Here is a 20,675-nt window from a genome sequence, read left to right as displayed (position 1 = left end):
AATTCTAATGGTAGATGTAGAGAAGCAACCAAGGCACAGAGCAGCAAAAACAGAAAAGAAGAAAGGAAGGAAGAAAAAGGAAAAAAGGCAAGAAGCAGTAAGAAAGAAAAGAAAAAATAAGAAAAAGAAGGAAGGAGGAAGGAAGGAAGGAAGAAGGAAGGAAGGAAGGAAGAGGAAAGAAAGAAGAAAGAAGAAAGAAGAAAGAAAGAAAGAAAGAAAGAAAGAAAGAAAGAAGAAAGAAAGAAAGAAAGAGAAGAAAACAGAACGAGAGAGAAAGACAGAAGGGAAAAGAACGAAAGAAGAAAGAAGAAAGAAAGAAAGAAAGAAAGAAAGAAAGAAAGAAAGAAAGAAAGAAAGAAAGAAAGAGAAAGAAAGAGAAAGAAGGAAGCAAGGGAGGGAGGGAAAGAGGGAGGGAGGGAAGGAAAATTCCACAAGCTACATGTTGACAACAGGGAGAGGCCACCGCTATGGGCTTGAGAGAAGGAGTCAGAAGCTTGAATGAGCCTTGAAGAAAAGAAAGTATTTAATTAGGGAGAGAAGTGCAGAAGCAGCAGGGCAGATCCAAAGATATGTGATTCACTGAAGGAAGAGATGGGAATGTGGGGGCTTGGTCAGTGCCTAGAGACTTGCTGCCCTGTCAATGAATTTTTTGAAGAGTTTGAAGTTAATACATGCACAACATAAAGAATTAAAACAGTGTAAAAATAATATTGATTGAAAATCTAAGCTCCCTCCCAGCCTGACTCTTGGCCCACAGTTCCCTTTTCATGTTAAATTGGTACCTGTCTCATGGGTTAACTTTCCAGATATTTCTAGGGATATAAAAGCTTATATTTTAATGCAAATGGCCACATACTACACACAGTGTTCTATATCTTGTTGGTTTTTTTTTTTTTTAAGAGATGGAGTCTCGCTATGTTGCTCAGACTGTAGTGCAGTGGCTATTCACAAGTGTAATCATAGGACACTGTGGCCTCAAACACTTGGCCTCAAGCAATCCTCCCATCTTGGCCTCCCTAGTAGCTTGGACTATAGGTATGTGCCACAACACCCAGCTTGTTGATCTTTTCCTTATTGATTGGTAAGAGCTTTTATTTATTAAAGTAACCTTTTGTTCATAATGTTGCAAATATTTTCTCACTCTGTCATTCATGCTTTTACTTTTTTATGGTGGTTTTTGCTACCATAGTAGAAATGTGTGATCTGAGCTTATCAGTTTTTTCTTATATGACTTCACGGTTTGAACCATACTTAGATTGTGGACACTAGATTATAAAAATATGCTCCCAGATTTTCTTTCAGTACTTATATAGGTTTAATTTTATTTTAAAATATTTGATTAGTGAGCTAGTACTAGTTTTTCTTTTTGACTTTTGCTTTTTAAAATTTTTTATTTAATCCTAAATTTATTTTTAATTATTATGGATACATAGTAGTTGTACATATTTAGAAGTAGTTTCAATTTTAGGAATGACTCTACTTTTTTAAGTTACAACGTATCTTGGATTTCGTCCTTACCATTTTATGAAAGTCATCTCATTCTCTTCACTGTGTTAATAGTTACTGTATCACATGGACTTACTATAATTTATTAAATGTGGTGACTCGTGACTATAATCTCAGCATTTAGGGAGGATCACTTGAGGCTAAGAATTTGAGGTCAGCCTAGGCAACATTAAGACCCCCATCTCTAAAAAAAATAAAAAATAAATTAAACAGGAGTGGTGGCACATGCCTGTAGTCCCAGCTACTCAGGAGACTGAGGCAGGAGGATCACCTGAGCCCAGGAGTTTTTTAGTGAGTTATGATCGTGCCACCGTGCTCCAACCTGAGCAACAGAGTGAGACCCCACCTGTTAAAAAAAAAAAAAAAAAAAAAAAGAGAGAGAGAGAGAGAGAATAGGGCTGGAAACATCACACTATCTGACTACACTACAAATGTAAAATGCACTACAAAGCAATAGCAATCAAAACAGCATGGTACTTTGTGGCAGAAAAACAGACACACCAAACAACAGAACAGAATAGAGAGACCAAGAATAAATCTATGCTCTTACAGCCAACTGATTTTCAACAAAGGCATCAAGAACACACATTGGGCAAAGGCCAATCTCTCCAACAAAGGGTACTGGGAAAACTGGATATTCATATGCAGAAAAATGAAACCAGACTCCCTATCTCTCACCACATCCAAAAATCAAATAGAGATGGATTAAAAATCAATGTAAGGCCCAAAACTATGAAACTACTAGAAGAAAATAGGGGAACCCCTTCATGACATTGGTCTGGGCGAGGATTTTTTGAATAAGACCAAAAAAGCACAGGCAACAAAAGCAAAAACAGGCAAATAGAAATCCATTAAACTAACAAGCTTCTGCACCACAAAGGAAATGATCAGCAGAGTGAAGTGACAACCTACAGAATGGGAGAGAATATTCCCACATTTCGCATCTGACGGGGTTAATATCCAGGACACATACGGAACTCAAAGAATTGTAAGTCTTAAACAATGGCTTTAAACAAATGGCTTGCAAATTTTTTGAAAATTTAACCATCAGGTCTGGTGAGCCCGTACGAGCCAGCTCCAGGACACCACTGGGAGGGTCCCTGTTTTGGAAGTTGGACTCTGTCCTCCTCCTGGAGCCTTCAGAGAGAGCAAGCGAGGCTGCTCTGTTCTGAAGGCTCTGTGCCCCTGAGGCCTTTGACTCCTTTACCCGCGTTCCTCCCGGTGAAGCCTGGCCCCACTCTCCCAACACAAGTGTTCTGCTGCCCCCTAATGGCAGCTTCTGCCATCTGCGGCTGCCCGGGAGCTAGAGCCACCGCAGAGCCCACCAGCTCCGCGCCAGGATCGGAGACCCCTGAGCAGGTGAAACAATCTTCCCCTTCTACTCCAGACTTTTGGAACCCAAGAAGGGCCAGGTCAGAGTACCCAGGACCTCAAGCCCAGCTGCCCCTTGTCCATCTCAGAATCGTGGGTTCCCACTGCCCTCTGCAGTGCCTGCGGCGTAGTGATGAGCCTGGTACTGTGGCGCCACCTAGTGCCTCTGCCGGGTCAGTGGCACCTGCACCTGCACTGCCAGCCACTCCTGAGAATTCCGACTCAAGAACTGTAGTTTGTTGTGTGTTGTTTTTGCTTTGGGGCTCAGTGGGAAACTCTCACCAGTCACCTGCATTAGAGCTTGGGGCTTCCTGTCACTTTAGAGCAGGTAAGAAGAGGAGGGAAAGAGAAGACCTCAGCAGCACAGCACCAAACCTTCCTCCACTTGGTGGGGCCTTCTCACCGCGAATAGTGAATCGTCCAACTAACAACTAAAAGCTCCAGCTAGGAGGACCCTGGAGCTCCCCCGAGCCCGTGGCCTTCAAACGGTACTGACCAAGCCCATCAGTAAGCAGTGCATTTTACAACGCAACAGCCCAGGACACCTCTGCGTTGAAAAGGCTCTGGAAGCGTATTTTGGCACTTCCATTATTTTCGCTTCTTTCTTAAAAGAAAGAAAGAAACTTGCCACAACTTAATGACTAGAATTTACAGTTCATTAATGGGTCACCACCTACAGTTTGCAAAACAATAATCTAGCACTCAGTTCACTGAGAAGAAACAGAGGACAAAGAAAGAACAAATTTGCCCGATAGCAAATTAGGGGCAGATTCAGATCTAGGATCTAGAATCCAGGTCTCTGATGCCCAGTCTCATCACTTCAAGGCCTCCTCTGGGCTCTGTACCAAGTTCCTTTTGCACTGAAGCACAGAGCTCTGTCTCTCTCTGTGGCCCAGATCTATATAGGGCAGACTGTCAGGATCTGACTGCAGGCCCCTCTGTGCCCTGGAAGTAAGGGGTTGTCAATTACTGTTTCTCTTATAATGAACTTCTCCTGTTCCAGCACAAGGCGGCAGCAAAGAGAAGCAAACGGCCTTCATAGTTGGGAGGAAACAGGAGAAAGTAAGCTCTAGACAGTTCCGGTAACCTAATAAATAAACAAGTAACGTTAGCATTTTGCTTGAGATCAAAAGCCAAAGTGCAGTATTTTGTCAAAGACCTTTGAAACTTAATTTTAAAAGTTAAGGAGGGCCAGGCGTGGTGGCTCACACCTGTAATCCTAGCACTTTGGGAGGCCGAGGCAGGTGGATTCCTTACGTCCAGGAGTTTAAGACTAGCCTGACAACATAGTGAGATCTTGTCTCTACAAATAAAAAACAAAAAATTAGCTGGGTGTGGTGGTGCACATCTGTGGTCCCAGCTACTTAAGAGGCTGAGGCACGAGGATCCCTTGAGCCCAGGAAGTCGAGGCTACAGTGGGCTGTATTCACACCACTGCACTCCAGCCTGGGGGACAGAGCGAGACCCTGTCTCAAAATAAATAAAGGCTAAAGGGTGTTGGGGATACTCTAGTCTAAACAATACCTGATGCACTGTTTGTTGCATGAGTGTTAATTGATAAAAATATAAATCCATATAATCTTCCTAGAAAGTATATGCATTTTATTTTAAATTTTTTTAATGTTCAAACCCACTGATCCAGAAATTCCACTAAAAGGAATACATAAAGTGCTGATTTTATACATACAAAATTGATCACCACAACATTTTATATTTTTTGACAGAAAGAGCTAAATAACATCAACATGGAATTAGTTTTAAATCTTGTGTATGCCAAAACCAAAAATGTAATACTATGCAGCCAGTAGGTAGGATGATGTAGAATGTGAAAAGCAGTTTACAAAATACTGTATGTAGTATGTTCCCATTTGTGTAAAGTGCCCAGGGATTCTGTAGGTACTGGGGTGAAGGTGGGGTGCCTCTCTGAAGAATGGAGTCATCATTCAGAATCACCTGGGGAGATTTTATAAACCACCGTCTTCCCCAATCACTCACCCCAGGAAAGTGTGATATGCCCCTTTGGGAGATATGGTTACATTTGAGAATCATTTCAGGAACGGAAAAGGATAGAGAACTGCTGGAGGTGTACACATATCCATTTGTGTGTATATGCGTGTGAGATGACAGTGGGATGCTCACCAGAATGACAGCATCGGTCTTCTCTGAGTGGTGAGATTTTCAAGCGTTTTTCAAGATTTCAATAATAATAATAATAATACTTATAATAATCATGATAAAATAGTTTGTTTAATCATCTACCTGTTGAAGGACATCTGGGCTATTTTGAATTTTCACCTATTACAAATAAAGCTGCCATGAACACTTGTGTACAGGTTTTGGTGTGAACGTGAGTTTTTATTTCTCAGACAAATGCCCAAGAGTGCAATTAAGGCTTGTTTTATGGCCTAGCATATGGCCTATCCCAGATCTTCCGTGTGCACTTGAGAAGGATGTATATTCTGTTGTTAGATAGAGCGTTTCATAGATGGCTGTCAGGTCCAGTTGGTTTATAGTGTTGTTACAGTTTTCTACTTCCTTGTTGATCTTCTGTCCAGCGGTTCTGTCTATTTTTGAAAGTGGGATGTTGAAGTCTCCAACTATTACTGTTGAATTGTCTGTTTAATTTCTGTCAGGTTTTGCTTCATGTATTTTGGTGCTGTGATATTAGGTGCATATATGTTTATAATTGTTACATCTTTCTGATGAATTTAATTTTTGTCATTATAAAATGCCCCTGTTTGTCTCTAGGAACGTTTTTTATTTTGAAGTGTGTTTTGTTTTGTATCAGTCAGTATAGCTGCCCCAGCTTTCTTGTGGTTGCTGTTTGCATAATATATATTTTTTCTACTTTCTATTTGTATCTTTAAATAAAAAGCATATCAGATAATCTCTGTCTCTAGGAACAGGAAAAGATTTCATGATGAAGACGCCAAAAGCAATTGCAACAAAAGCAAAAATTGACAAATGGGATCTAATTAAACTAAAGTATTTCAGCGCAGCAAAAGAAACTATCAACAGACTAAACAGACAATCTACAGAATGGGAGAACATTTTTGCACACTATGCACCAAAGATCTAATATCCAGCATCTACAAGGAACTTAAATTTGACCTTTGTCTAATATCCAGCATCTATATATAAGTTCCTTATAGATGCTCTCATTGTGTAAAGGGATTCTCTAGGTCATGCACATGTACCCTGAACTTAAAATAAAAGTTAAAAAAAAAAAAGCAAGTCTACTGTAGACAGCATATAGAGTTAGATGATGTGTTTTTTTCCCAGTCAGATAATCTGTCTTTTGATTGAATTGTTTAATCTATTCATACGTATTGATATGGTTGGATTTACATCTGCCATTTTACTTTTTGTTTTCTATGTCTCATGTCTTTTCTGTTGCCCCATTACAAAGTGGGTAAAACATGAACAGACACTTTTCAAAAGAAGACATACATGCGGCCAACAAGCATATGAAAAAAAGCTCAACATCCTTGATCATTAGAGAAATGTAAGTCGAAGCCACAATGAGATACCATCTCATACCAGTCAGAATGGATATATTACAAAGTTGCCGACAAGGTTGCAGAGAAAAAGCAATGCTTATACCAAGTTTGTCCAGCCTGCGACCCCCAAGCCACATACAGCCCAGGATGGCTTTGAATGTGGCCCTACGCAAATTTATAAACTTTCTTAAAACATGAGATTTTTGTTTTGCAATTTTTTTTTAGCTCATGAGCTACTGTTAGTGTTTTTTGTTGTTTTTTCTTTGTTTGTTTGTTTGTTTGTTTTGTTTTGACTCACTCTGTCACCAGGCTGGAGTGCAGTGCACAATTTTGGCTCACTGCAACCTCCACCTCCTGGGTTCAAGCAATTCTCCTGCCTCAGCCTCCCGAGTAGCTGGGACTACAAGCGCGTGCCACCACGCCTGGCTAATTTTTTGTATTTTTAGTAGAGACAGGGTTTCACCATATTAGCCAGGATGATCTCGATCTCCTGACCCCGTGATCTGCCCGCCTCAGCCTCCCAAAGTGCTGGGATTACAGGCGTGAGCCATCGTGCCCAACTAGTGTTTAGTGTTCTTTATGTGTGGGCCAAGACAATTCTTCTTCCAATGTGGCCCAGGGAAGCCAAAAGATTGGACACCCCTGGCTTATACACTGTTGGTAGGAGTTTAAATTAGTTCAGTCATTGTGGAAAACAGTGTGGCTATTCCTCAAACACAACTACCATTTGACCCGGCAATCCCATTAATGGGTTCTTACCCAAAGATATATAAATCATTCTGCCATAAAGTCACATGCATGTGAATGTTCATTGCAGCACTGTTCACAATAGCAAAGACAAGGAAACAACATAAATGCCCATCAATGGTAGACAGGATAAAGAAAACGTTGCACATATACAGCATGGAATACCATGCAGCCATAAAGAGAATGAGATCATGTCCTTTGCAGGAACATGGATGGAGCTAGAAGTCATTGCCCTTAGCAAACTAAGGCAGAAACAGAAAACCAAACACCACATGTTCTCACTTTTAAGTGAGAACTAAATGATGAGAACACATGGATACATAGAGGGGAATAACACACACTGGGGCCTATGTGCGAGTGGAGGGTGTGAGGAGGAAGTGGATCAGGAAAAATAACTAATAGGTACTAGGCTTAATACCTGGATGATGAAATAATCTGCACAACAGACCTCCATGATACAAATTTACCTTTATAACAAACCTGCACATGTACCCTTGAACTTAAAAGTTAAAAATAAGCATGTCTTCTGTAAACAGCGTATATAGTTAGATCATGTTTCTTTTCCCAGTTGGATAACCTGCCTTTTGATTGAATTGTTTAATCTGTTCATATTTATTGATATGGTTGGATCTACATCTGCCATTTTACTTTTTGTTTTCTATGTCTTGTGTCTTTCTTGTTCCTCATTCACTACTTTCTTTTGCACTAAGTGCATCTTTCTGATGTAGCATTTTAATTTCTTTTCTTTTTTTTTAGGAGCCACAAGCCAAGGAAATATTTTAATTTATTAATAATTTTTCACTGTATTTTTGAGCTATTGTTTTAGTGGTTATTCTAGGATTTGCCATACACTTTTTTTTTTTTTTTTTTTTTTTTTTTTGAGACAGAGTCTCACTGTGTCGCCCAGGCTGGAGTGCAGTGGCATGATCATGGCTCACTGCAGCCTTGAACTCCTGGGCTCGAGCAATCACCCTGCCTCAGCCTCCCAAGTTGTTGGGACTACAGGTCCCAGCTACTTGGCCACCACATTTAGATAATTTTTAAGTTTTTTTTAGAAGTAGGGGTCTTACTATGTTGCCCTAGGCTGGTCTCAAACTCCTGGGTTCAAGTGATCCGCCTACCTTGGCTTCCCAAAGTGCTAGAATTACAGGTGTGAGTCACAGCACCTGGCTGAGGAGCTTTTTAAACATTCAGATTTCTGGACTCCACCCTAGACCTACAGAATCAGACTCTATATATATTTAAAGCGCCTGGGTGATTCTGATGATTGGCAAGCTTGGGAATCTCTTTTCTAGAAGGTGAAGAAACAGGCTGAGATGTAGCACCAGCCGTACTCCCAGGGGATAACCAGCCTGTGCCCAGAGCCCTGACCTTCCAGCTCCCAACCCATACTCTTCCCTGCAGCCCTGCTGCTTCCCCATGTGACTGCCCTATGACCTCTCTGTCGGTGTCCTGCTTTTGGCTCTTGCCAGCTTCTCAGAAAGGGAAAATGGATTAGGAGGGGAATCGAATGCCTTGTAGATTATTGTGCTTTCATGGAGATTTGAGGGGAAATTGGAGACCTTGTACAACCTTGGCCATGATGACCAACAAGGACCTGGATGAGTCATTCCAAGAAGGGCTTACTCCCCTTTGTTACCTATGAGGAGCTAATATAAACTAAAGAATAATCCACACACTCATTCATCATTTATTAAGCGTCTAGTATATGCCAGGAGTTAGGGCAGGCACTATAAATAAAAAGATGAATGAGATGCAATTCCTGTTCTCAGGATGCTTATGAAGAACAATGAAGGAAAGAATGCATGGAAAATATTTAACCTACTCAAAAGGTTTTGTAAACAGATTTTTTTAATGATAACTTATGTGGTAGCAACATCTAATTAAACCTGAAAATATTTGGTGGGAAAACCTGAGCTGAACTGACATAAGTTAAGGAAATGAATTATAGCTTTATTCATCTCACTTCATGTGAATATTCATACATTTTACTGCATACATATTAATGTGTTTGATTTACAAAGTTATGCCTCAGACCTCACTAGAGTTGTGACATAATGTATAGTATCTGAACCAAATAATCTGTCTAAAATCTGAAAAATTATGAATTGCAAAACACATCTGGCTCAAGGATTTCAGATAAGGAATTGTGTATCTGTATTTTTTAAGTTCCCTTTGGTTCAGGAGGAATTCCAGAGCTTTGAAGTTCATGGCCATGGTATAAGGCAAAACTTCCAGAAAGAGCCTCTGAATGACCACTGAGACACACATGTAAGAGCTTCAGCATTTCTGTGTGCATCCGCCAGGCTACAGACCTTTATCTTCTATTGCTACAGAGCACTGGACTAAACTTGGCTGGTGAATCTTCTACAGCATCATGCCATAACCTTGGATATGGTCTCACCAACTTTGGCAAAGGGCCAAAGAAACAACTGGGACTGTACTGACCCCACAAAGCCAGGGCGGACCCCTCTGCAGGTGCTGGGCAGTGACTCTGAGCCTCTATCCAGCAGTCAGTGCCCTGTCAGGTTGGGGTCTGACAGGACGGAACAATTTCCCCAGCAGCTATGTGCAACTCAGCAATGGGAAATCCAGGCATGAAGACATGGAGAGTCCAGGCTGAGAGGTAGGCAGCAAGGTGCAACCCCAGACAGGGAGCTCAGGACAGGGCTTCGGTCCCAGAGGAGGGGACAGGCAAGGGCAAACAAGGACTCAGTCTGAGAAGCTGCCAAGGCAAGAGCTCAGTCAGTGGGGACAGTACAGACAACCAGTTACCTGCCTGATTAAAGCAGGGAGTAGGCCTCAGGAATGAGGCTGGGCTTTCTCAGCATCAAGGCTGCCTGGATCTGAGTTGCACTCTAGAGAGCTAAGTCTTTCCCTACTAAGGTCTAGTTCGACCCCTGAGACTGAACATGGACCAGATTCAAGGAAGTTTCCCTCTGCAAGCAGGGCCTGGCACCAGAGACCAAAGTTCCACAGAGAAGAGAGATTAGGAATCCCTCCAGTCCTAGATACCATAGTGACTTGATTGGGTCCCTGTGCAGTAGACAATGACCTTCCCCACAGAGAGGTTTGACCCTTGCCCAGATGCTGGAAGGTAACCCCTAAGCCCACGGAATATCCTGCCTGATAAGGGTGTATTTGTTTACCTGCAGGTCTATGGCCATGCCGGGTAGTTTGAATGCTAACAATGCAGTATATGGAGTTGGGGGCAGGAAGAAGGTGTTAAACCACCCAGTATCAGTTTGGTTTCTGGAAGGGCTGGAGACTAAGATGAGCCATGTGCGTGATCAGCCACACCTGCATGATTGACTCCCAGTAAAAAGTCCTGGATCCCAAGGCTTGGGTGAGCTCCCCTGGCTGGCAGCACTCTCCGTGTGTTGCCCCATATCACTGCTGAGAGAAGTAGGCACTGTCCACACATCTTTCCCGGGAAAGGACAACTGGACGCTCACACCTGTTCTCTCCTGGCCTGGCCTTAGGTGTGTAATGGTTTTTCTGAGTTCTCCAGGTCCTCAGAAAAATCACAGAACCTGCAGGTGGTCTTGGGGACCTCCCAAACTCCCAAATGGGGCAGTCCCATTTTCCTCCCTAAAACAGACCCCAGATGGACTCGGAATGCCAGGAGTTTTCGTGTCATTCTTACTCCTCCAGGCGCTCCCCCATCTCAAGTGCCTCAATGACCTGCTGAATCCCTCTTCAGATCAGTGCGCCATGGCAGTCAGTCTCTTCATCCCCATGGCTGGGGCCAGGGGGAGACAGCGCAGCTATGTGAGTGTTCCATCTGCTCCTGGTCACAGAGTTCCGTGTCTATTTCTGGCTTCCAGGTCACTTTCCAACAAGAAGCCCAATTATGGAACTAAAACGTGATTTGAACATTGTATATTAGCAATGATTTTATGAGTTCCTATATAAATAACTCACCCTTAACCCCCCACTCAGTGGAGGAGCTGCCTGATCACGGTGAGATCTCCAGCAAGTCCCTTGTCATCTCCAGGCTTCAGTTTCCTCCCTATAAACTAATACCTGCCCTGCCGACTCTATAGCTCACGAAGACTAATTATAACCTACTGTCTGTAAGTGCTTTGTGATATGCAAACTTCAGGAAAGGACATTTTCAGAGGGAGCACAGAGGGCTCTGCCCTGACTAGCTTTCAGTGAAAGCCAAAATTTTTGTCTATGTTTCCTATGTCTCCATTTTCCTTAGAAAAATATTTTATTACCAGCAAACTAAAATAACAACCTTCAAGCAAATTTAAAAAATAGAATGTAGAACAGGAGAGTACATTCGCTCATGCTTTGTGAGTTCCCCGCCCCTATTTCTTTATAAGCATATTTTTGATTGCCTATAACATAGAAAAAGGCTCTCTTTCCTTCACATTTTCACCTAAACCCCTTCTTTTCACCAAGGGAAGTCAACCTTAGTTGTGATTTCACTTTCACTGTGATCCTTACCCCAATCCCCATAATTCTGAGGGCTTTCCTGCCTGCTGGTCCCCTCCCTTGGTTGTCCCAGCTGATCCCTGCGTGGCACAGACACAGCGTTATCATTGGTGAAGCGTTTTTCCAGAGCAACCACAGCCCAGGTGGTGAGATAGGCGTCATTACCCTGTGGGCTCCCGCAGGTGCCACAGCCTGATCCCTCTCAACTTCTCTAATGAGATGGAAGACAGGAAAAATAACCTCATGAATATGCAGGTGCCATTTCCTGAGATTGGAATCTGTCCTCATCTCTTCTTCCTAAGACATCCTTGCTCCCTCTTCCATTTCTTCCCCACGTTGCTCCCCACCCAGAACAATCAATGGAGACCACAAGGATGAAAAAGCCTTTTCACCACCAACCCCCAGGAAAAGAAGCAATTCGCAAAAAGCTAAAAATCTAAAGTTTTAGCTCAAACAGTCATGCAAACTTCGCTTTCTACTTTAAAATGTATCTACATTTGCTTAAGACATATGCAGTTGGTTCTTGAGCAATGCAGGGTTAGGGATCCCTGCACGGTCAAACATTTGTGTATCTTTTGACTCTAAAAACTCAATTACTAATAGCCTATTGTTGACTGAAAGCCTTACCAATAATGTAAGTAGGCAATTAACACTCATTTTATGTGTTAATATGTTATATATACATTATATATAATGTTATGTGTATTATGTACAGTATTCTTACAACAAAGTGAGCTAGAGAAAAGGAAATGTTATTAAGAAAATCTGGCCAGGCGCAGTGGCTCATGCTGGTAATCCCAGCACTTTGGGAGGCTAAGGAGGGTAGATCACCTGATGTCAGGAGTTCAAGACCAGCCTGGTCAACATGGTGAAATCCCATCGCTACTAAAAATACAAAAATTAGCCAGATTTGGTGGTGGGCACTTGTAATCCCAGCTACTCCAGAGGCTGAGGCAGGAGAATCTCTTGAACCCAGGAGGCAGAGGTTGCAGTGAGCCGAGATCACGCCACTGCCCTCCAGCCTGGGTGACAAGAGCGAGACTCCATCCCCACCCCATCCCCCAAAAATGAAAATATTAAAGAAGAGAAAATATACTTATTTACTATTCATTACGTGGAAGTGGATCATCGTAAAGGCCTTTATTCTCTTGTTATCTTCATGTTGAGTAGGTTGAGGAGGGGGATGAGGAAGGGTTGGCCTTGTTGTCTTGGGGGGTGGCAGAGGTGAGAGAAAATTCACATATAAGTGGACTCACACAGTTCAAACCCATGTTATGCAAGGGTCAGCTGAACAGCCACATTTCATTTTATTGTGCTTCACTTTATTGTATTTCCCAGATACTAGGAAGATGCCATCGAGGACTTTCACAGCTATGGAGGAAAAGTCAATGCTTGGCTTCAAAGCCTCAAAGACTGACTCTCTTATTATGAGCTAAGGCAGCTGGTGACTTGAAGTTAAACCCAACACTCATTTACCATTTTGGAAATCCTAGGACCCTGAATAATGATGTAAAATCTACTTTGCCTGTGCTCTATCAATGGAACAGCAAAGTCTGGATGACAGCACATCTGCTTACAGCATAGTTTACTGAATATATGTGTGTGTGTGTGTGTGTGTAGAGAGAAAGAGAGAGAGTCTCACTCTGTTATCCAGGCTGGAGTGCAGTGGCACAATCTCAGTTCACTTCAGCCTTGACCTCCTGGGTTCAAGTGATCCTTCTACATCAGCCTCCTGAGTAGCTAGAACTAGACACACACCACAACACCTGGCAAATTTTGTTTGTTTTTGTTTGTTTGTAGAGACAAGGTCTTACTATGTTGCCCAGGCTAGAGTTTACTGATTATTTTAAGCCCATTGTTGAGACCAACACCTGAGAAAAAAATTCCTTTCAGAATATTATTGCTTATTGACAATAAAAGTGGTCACCCAAGACCTCTGATGGAGATGTACAAGGAGATGAATGTTGTTTTCTTGCCTGCTAGCTCAGCATCCATTCAGTACCTCCTGGAACAAGGAGTAATTTTGACTTTTGAGTCTTACTATTTAAGAAATATGTCTGCTAAGGCTATAGCTGCCAAAGATAATGATTCTTCTAATGGCTTTGGGTAAAGTAAATTGAAAATATTCTGGAAAGGATTCACCATTCTAGATGCCATTAATAACACTCTTCATTCATGGGAAAAGGGAAGAAGTTGGTTCCAACCCTCATGGATGACTTTGAGGGGTTGAAGACTTCAATGGAGGAAGTAGTTGCAGATGTGGTAGAAAGAGTAAGAGAACCACAGTTAGAAATAGAGCCTAAAGATGTGACTGCATTGCTGCAATCTCATGATCAAACTTAAATGAATGAGGAGTTGCTTCTTATGAATGAGCAAAGAAAATGTTTTGTTTTGTTTGTTTTGTTTTGTGACAGAGTTTTAGCTCCATCACCCAGGCTGGAGTGCAGTGGCACAATCTCAGCTCACTGCAACCTCTTGCCTCCCGGATTCAAGTGATTCTCCTGCCTCAGCCTCCTGAGTAGCAGGTACCACAGGCACCTGCCACCACACCTGGCTAATTTTTGTATTTTTAGTAGAGACACGGTTTCACCATGTTGACCAGGCTGGTCTCGAACTCCTGACCTCAAGTGATCTGCCCACCTCGACCTCCCAAAGTGCTGGGATTCCAGGCATGAGCCATCACGCCTGGCAAAAGTGGTTTCTTGAGATGAAATCCACTCCTGGTGAAGATGCTGTGAACATTGTTGAAATGACAATAAAGGATTTAGGATATTACATAAACTTAGTTGATAAAGCAGTGGCAGCTTTTGAGAGGACTGACTCCAATTTTGAAAGAAGCTCTACTGTGGGTAAAATGCTATCAAACAGCGTCGCACACTACTTTAGTAAAAGGAAGAGTCAACTGATAAGGCAAACTTCATTGTTATTTTACGAAATTGCCATGACCATCCCAACTTTCAGCAACCACCACCCTGATCAGTGAGCAGCCATCAACATGAGGCAAGACCCTCCACCAGCAAAAAGATTACGACTCATTGAAGCCTCAGATGATTGTTAGCATTTTTTAGCAATAAAGTATTTTTAAATTAAGGTATGTACATTGTTTTTAAAGATGTGCTATTGCACACTTAATAAGACTATATTATAGTATAAACGTGACTTTTATAAGCAGTGGGAAACCAATAAATTTGTGTGACTTGCTTTATTGAAATATTCCCTTTATTGTGGTGGTCTGGAGCCAAGCCTGCAATATCTCGGAGGTGTGCCTGGTAGTTTTTGGTTAAAAGCACAGACTCTGAGGCCAGGCATGGTGGCTCACACCTGGAATCCCAGCACTTTGGGAGACAGAGGCAGATGGATTACTTGAGGTCAGGAGTTAGAGACAAGCCTGGCCAACACGAAACCCTGTCTCTACCAAAAGTTCCAAAATTAGCTGGGTGTGGTGGCACATGCATGTAATTCCAGCTACTCAGGAGACTGAGGCAGAAGAATTGCTTGAACCCAAGAGGCAGAGGTTGCAGCATACCGAGATCGCACCACTGCATTCCAGCCTGGGCAACAGAGCAAGACCCCATTTCAAAAAAAAAAAAAAAAAAGTACAGACTTGGAACCATACCACATAGGTTCAAATCCAGCTCTTCAGTTTGCTAGCTAGGAGACCTTGGGTAACATATTTAACCTGTCGTTAGCCTAGGTTTTCTCATGACATTGTAATAATGATTCAATGTGTTTTATCTGTTATCAAGTTCTTAGAGACACGCATAAGGTAATCACTACTTGCCTTAGCTATTATTATTTCATTATAAAAAAACATAAAATTACCTACTAGCTAGATTACTAAAGTTCTCCCATTCTACTCATGTTCTCATTAAATCTGAGCCAAAATGATGATCCATGAAGATATTTCATGTTCTAGATCCCTTGGTATAGCACCGATACCCCATGTTGAAATGCATAGAAGTAGAGAAAAGTTGGCCCCAGAACAATCCCAGCCAAAGTCCCTGTAGCAGCATGTTTGATGCCAACCAGACCAATGTTAAAACCCATTTGACTGGTGCCAAAGCCCAGCCCAACCTTGTGTGACTGCAGATTTCCATCTCTTACTGCTCCTGAACACAGGCCTGTTTGTCAGCCTTGGTTCTGTCTTTGCTCATGTTGAGTTCAATTTGGTGCATATTTACTGAGGAAGGGAATGTGGAAAGCAGGATAAAGGAAGTTGCCAAGACAGGATGTGTCCCAGGTAAAGGCACATCAGACCTTGGCCTGATTCACAGATACTCTGAGTGTAAATCCTCCAAAGAATAGTCCTCCTTAAGGCAAGAGGAAGGGCCTTGTGCCCCTTGTAAGTCATCATTGGCCACTGCAACCTCCATGCATTTCAGGAGAGGCAGGTCCTGCAGTGGGTCAGGGCTTCAGGGAGGGACACAGGTGTGACCCCTTCCCCATTAGCTGCAGCACTCACAGCAGCTGGGGGATGGGAGCACCGGCTCTAAAGTGGATACGGCTGGGTCACTAGCAGTGTCTACGACATCTGATTTCTACTTTTTCAAAACACGCATCATGCATCATGAGGTTGCTGTGGGAGCTTTGACACAGAAACTCCAAGCTGGAAGTGGCAATAACAACAGGGACACAGACATGTGACTGAGTGGCTCCAGGGCAATAATGTGCCGGAACCAGCTTATGCCAGCTCATAGGAGCTGATTGTTAAATTTTCAGGAACTTTGCAAGCCAGCTGTGAGAGACAGCCCTCAGGAAACATTAAATTACATAAACTTACAATTAAATAATTACATTAAATGAAAAAGTAGAAATAACTCAAAACCCATCGTTTTCTGATGATTTTACTGTGTTTTACTATTTTCTATGCTCTTGAGATTATTTACATTCACAGTAGCTGTATGGTAGAAATGTGATATAATAGTCTCTCCTTCATCACATTGAGTGACATCATGTTGTCGTCTTGAAATTGACCATGGTAGGGGAATTTATACCACAGAAATCAGAAAATGCTACACCTCTGGGTTTTTTTTTTCTTTCCAGTGAACCACTTGTCAAATATTTACCAGCTCACCACTGATTCTGATGATCTCCCCCTAATATGCACCAACACACACAATAGTCAAATGTTTATCCATGGACAGGTTCTTCCTGGGCAAGGACGGATGAGCAGCTTTTGTTTGCTCTTGGAGTTTTTTAAAGCTGAGTGTGAACAAGAAAAGGGGTTTCTTTTTTCTCACTCCCACATCTTTGCAGGCAGGATTCACCTGGTCATAGCACTTGGTTTGTATGAAGCAGAGGGAACTTATGGCCCATGAAAATGTCTCAGGTACTTTTAATATTTTCCTTAAATCACTGTTCATCAATTTGTTTAAAATGCTCTCTTGTGTCTGAGAGGATGTGGCACCACTTATTTCAGTCCCAGCTTCAATGAGGGGGTGAATGATGAGGACTTATTATAAGTCAGAAAGTCCCTAAGGAAATATAAGGAAACTATCATTTACTCCAGCTCCTAACACCTAAGAACTGAAGGAGTGAGTCCATTTGGAGCCCTGAGAAGAAACAAGATTTAATTATTAAGGCTATGTTATTTATAAAGCTTAATAGAGAAATTCTTTGTTGCTAACAAAGTCTTGGAGGACTCTTAAAAGGAAACCTGCACAATTACATGTAAAACTGTGACAAATCTTGTATTCAGAAGCATACACCATCCCATCTGCCACTGTCAGATCCACTCTCCCAGGTCTACCCAGAAGAGGTGGGAGGCAGGAAGGCCACCCACCTTGGGCCTGGCCTTTCCCCATGAGCTCAGGTGTGCAGTTTGCAGACCTGAAATATAAAAGCTTATTTTAAACAGACAGCTCCTCTTGCCCACTTCCCAGGGGTTCTGTGCTAATAAATTGGCATTAATAAGATAAACTAATTGGGGGTGTCCAGGCCCACAGGCTGGGTTCTCAGCTGCGACCTCCTGGCTCCACGCCCTACTCCTGCTGATCCTGCCAGCCAGCAGAAGTTGTGTTGGGGGTGGAGGCAGGGGCAGGACAGGATAGAAACAGAAGGGTCTGGGGTCTTGGGTCTAGGGTCTAGAGACTGGAGCACAGTCCCCCTGACTTGCTACAAAGTGAAGGTGAAGTCGCCTTTCCTTTTCCCCAGCTGGGTGGGGAACTTACAGTTTCTTTGGCAGAATAAAAAAAATAGCTACAGGAAGTGAAAAAAGACCCTCAAGGTACAGGGACCACATTTTCCTGATAGAAAGCTGAGGTACTTCTGGTAGGTGATAGCTTAAAAAAAGAAAACTGAGACACTTGGTGTGACAAAGGATTTTCAGACATTTGCTATGTGCAAGAGGCAGTGTCAGAAAGACAATTTAGAGGCTGAAATGTTACAATGGATAGGACATTTCCATGGTTTATTGAAAACAACAGAAAGACCATCATAAATCTTACCTTTCCCAGAAAAATCAGTGATTGCCGTGATGGAGACCTTCTGTGGTCGCTACGTGAAGACAAATATTTTCTTTGGCTATATTTCAATAGCCGGCATGGTTATTTCTGTCTAATATGTTTATTTCTCCAGGAAATAATTCTAGCCAAGTAATGTCCATTTCAAATATAAGAAGGGAAACAGACACTAGTTTTTAGGCTATGAGGACAGCCAAACTTCTTTATATTTCCTTTCTTCAGTCTGTTCATTCTCTATATATTTGATGATACCTACCCATAGTCTGTTTACTTCATTTGGCCTGTATTTACTCATCGAGAGACCATTCTCGACAATGTGTTTTCCGATGTTCTCATGCCTGCCTTAGACTACAAACGTCTGTGTAATTGTTTGATCAGCAGCTAGCACAGCACTGCACATAGGGAGGTATTTCATTCATACAGGCCCACTCTGAACAGTTATGCAGGTCACACACTGCATAACTTCAGCTGGTGCCCATCATAATGTAGACCAGTGCTGTTCAATAGAACTTTCTGCAATGATAGCAACGTTCTTTCATCTTTGTCATTCAATACAGTGGCCGCTAGGCACATGCAGCTCTTGTACACTTATAATATGGTTAGCTTGACTGAAGAGCTGAATTTTTAATTTTAGTTAATTTAAATTTAAGTAGTCACATATGGCTAGTGGCTACTGTCATTGGATAGCACTGGCTATATTCATAGCAACTCTGCTTTTATTCATACTTTTATTCATACATTCACTCATTCATAGCTTCAGCTATGAGCAGTGTATAGTGCAGGACCCTGTAGATACACTGAGAGGAAGATGGTCCCTGTTCTAGGAAACTTCCAGTTGGAAATGCAGTGCAGTAAATGCTATGAGGGAAGCCCTTACTGTGTGCACTGCTGCACAGATGAGAGGCTGAGTCTGGCAGAGTAAGAGTTTTGTTTTGTTTTGTTTTGTTTTGTTGTTTTCACACGAGAGATATTTAAGCTGAGTCTTCAGAAAGGAGTACATCACAAAGATAAAGTGAGTAAGGGCTTTCCGGAAAAGAGATTGTTTTAATATATTTTGTTTTGTGTTTTTTTTTGGGGGGGGGGGGTGGGTGGAAGGGACCAGAATGTCTCACTATGTTGCCCAGGCTGGAGTGCAGCAGCTATTCACAGGAATGATCATTGCACAATGAAGCCTCCAAATCCTGGGGTCAAGCAGTCCTCCCACCTCACCCTCTCAGGTAGCTGGGACTGTAGGCATGCACCACCGCATCAGGCTTTTAATTTGTTTTAACCATTTGATTAAGATGAAATGAATGCCTTTGTGGTTAGCAGGGCACAATCACTCTCAAGACTATTAGCACAAATATGTCTGCAAGACAACTGCAAAAGGAAAAGCTCTTTTGATAAAGGTTTTCTAAATTCCAGGATTTCCAGCTGGGGAGGGACCATATTTCCCTGTCTAGGCACAGGATTATGACGCAACCCACCTAGAAGATCAGTCCACAAAGCCCTCCAGAAAACCAAGGTTTCATATGTTTAGAGAGAGAGTTTGCAGTTGGGCTTTTCTTGCTGGTTGGCTCATTGGAGGAACGAGAGAGAAATACCTTCTTTTTTTTTTTTTTGAGAAGGAGTCTTGCACTGTTGCCTAGGCTGGAGTGCAGTGGCGCAATCTCGGCTCACTGCAAGTTCCACCTCCCGGGTTCACGCCATTCTCCTGCCTCAGCCTCCCGAGTAGCTGGGACTACAGGCACCCGCCACTGCACCTGGCTAGTTTTTTGTACTTTTAGTAGAGACGGGGTTTCACCGTGTTAACCAGGATGGTCTCAATCTCTTGACCTCATGATCTACCTGCCTCGGCCTCCCAAAGTGTTGGGATTACAGGCGTAAGCCCCCGCACCCAGCCGAGAAATAGCTTCTTTTACTACTATTGTTAATAAACAGGTATAGGCCTGATATGGTTTGGATCTTTGTTCCCACCCGAATCTCATGTCAAATTGCAATCTTCAATGTTAGAGGTGGGGCCTGGTGGGAGGTGATTAGATCATGAGAGTGGTTTCTCATGGTTTAACATCATCCTCCTTGGTGCTGTCATCATGATAGTGAGATCTGGTTGTTTGAAAGTATGTGGCATCTCCCCTTTATCTCTCTTCCTCCTGCTCCGGCCATGTGAAGATGCCTGCCCTTCTGCCATGAGTAAAAGCTCCCTGAGGCCTCACCAGAAGCTGACGCTGCATGCTTCCTGTACCACCTGAAGAACCATGAGCCAATTAAACCTCTTTTTTTGTAGATTGCCCAGTCTCAGGTATTTCTTTATAGCAATGAGAGAACAGACTAATACAAGGCCTTTCATCATGGTAGAGAAAGACTCCAAAAATCCTACTCTTTCTAATATATTTATGCAGGTAAAATTCAAAGGTAGTCTTTAAAGGTGGAAATATGCTCTGTATAAAAAGCAGGTGGTGGGGCAGTTCCACCCTTTGCCTCCCTCACTCTTGGAGCAGGGACAGGTCTGATACCAAGGCCTAGAGTCAAGGCTGGTTAATGGCTGTTCCAAAGCTTCTCTCTCCTCCTCTCTAACTTCCCCATTCACTGCCCCATCTCAGCTAGGAATGGGATCTCACCCACGTACAGTGGAAGACTAATTCTATGTACCTTGGGGAGGTCTCTG

Source organism: Rhinopithecus roxellana, chromosome 8 (assembly GCF_007565055.1).
Source record: "Rhinopithecus roxellana isolate Shanxi Qingling chromosome 8, ASM756505v1, whole genome shotgun sequence".
In the NCBI taxonomy this organism is placed as follows: Eukaryota; Metazoa; Chordata; class Mammalia; order Primates; family Cercopithecidae; genus Rhinopithecus; species Rhinopithecus roxellana.
This window is presented reverse-complemented; position numbering follows the sequence as displayed.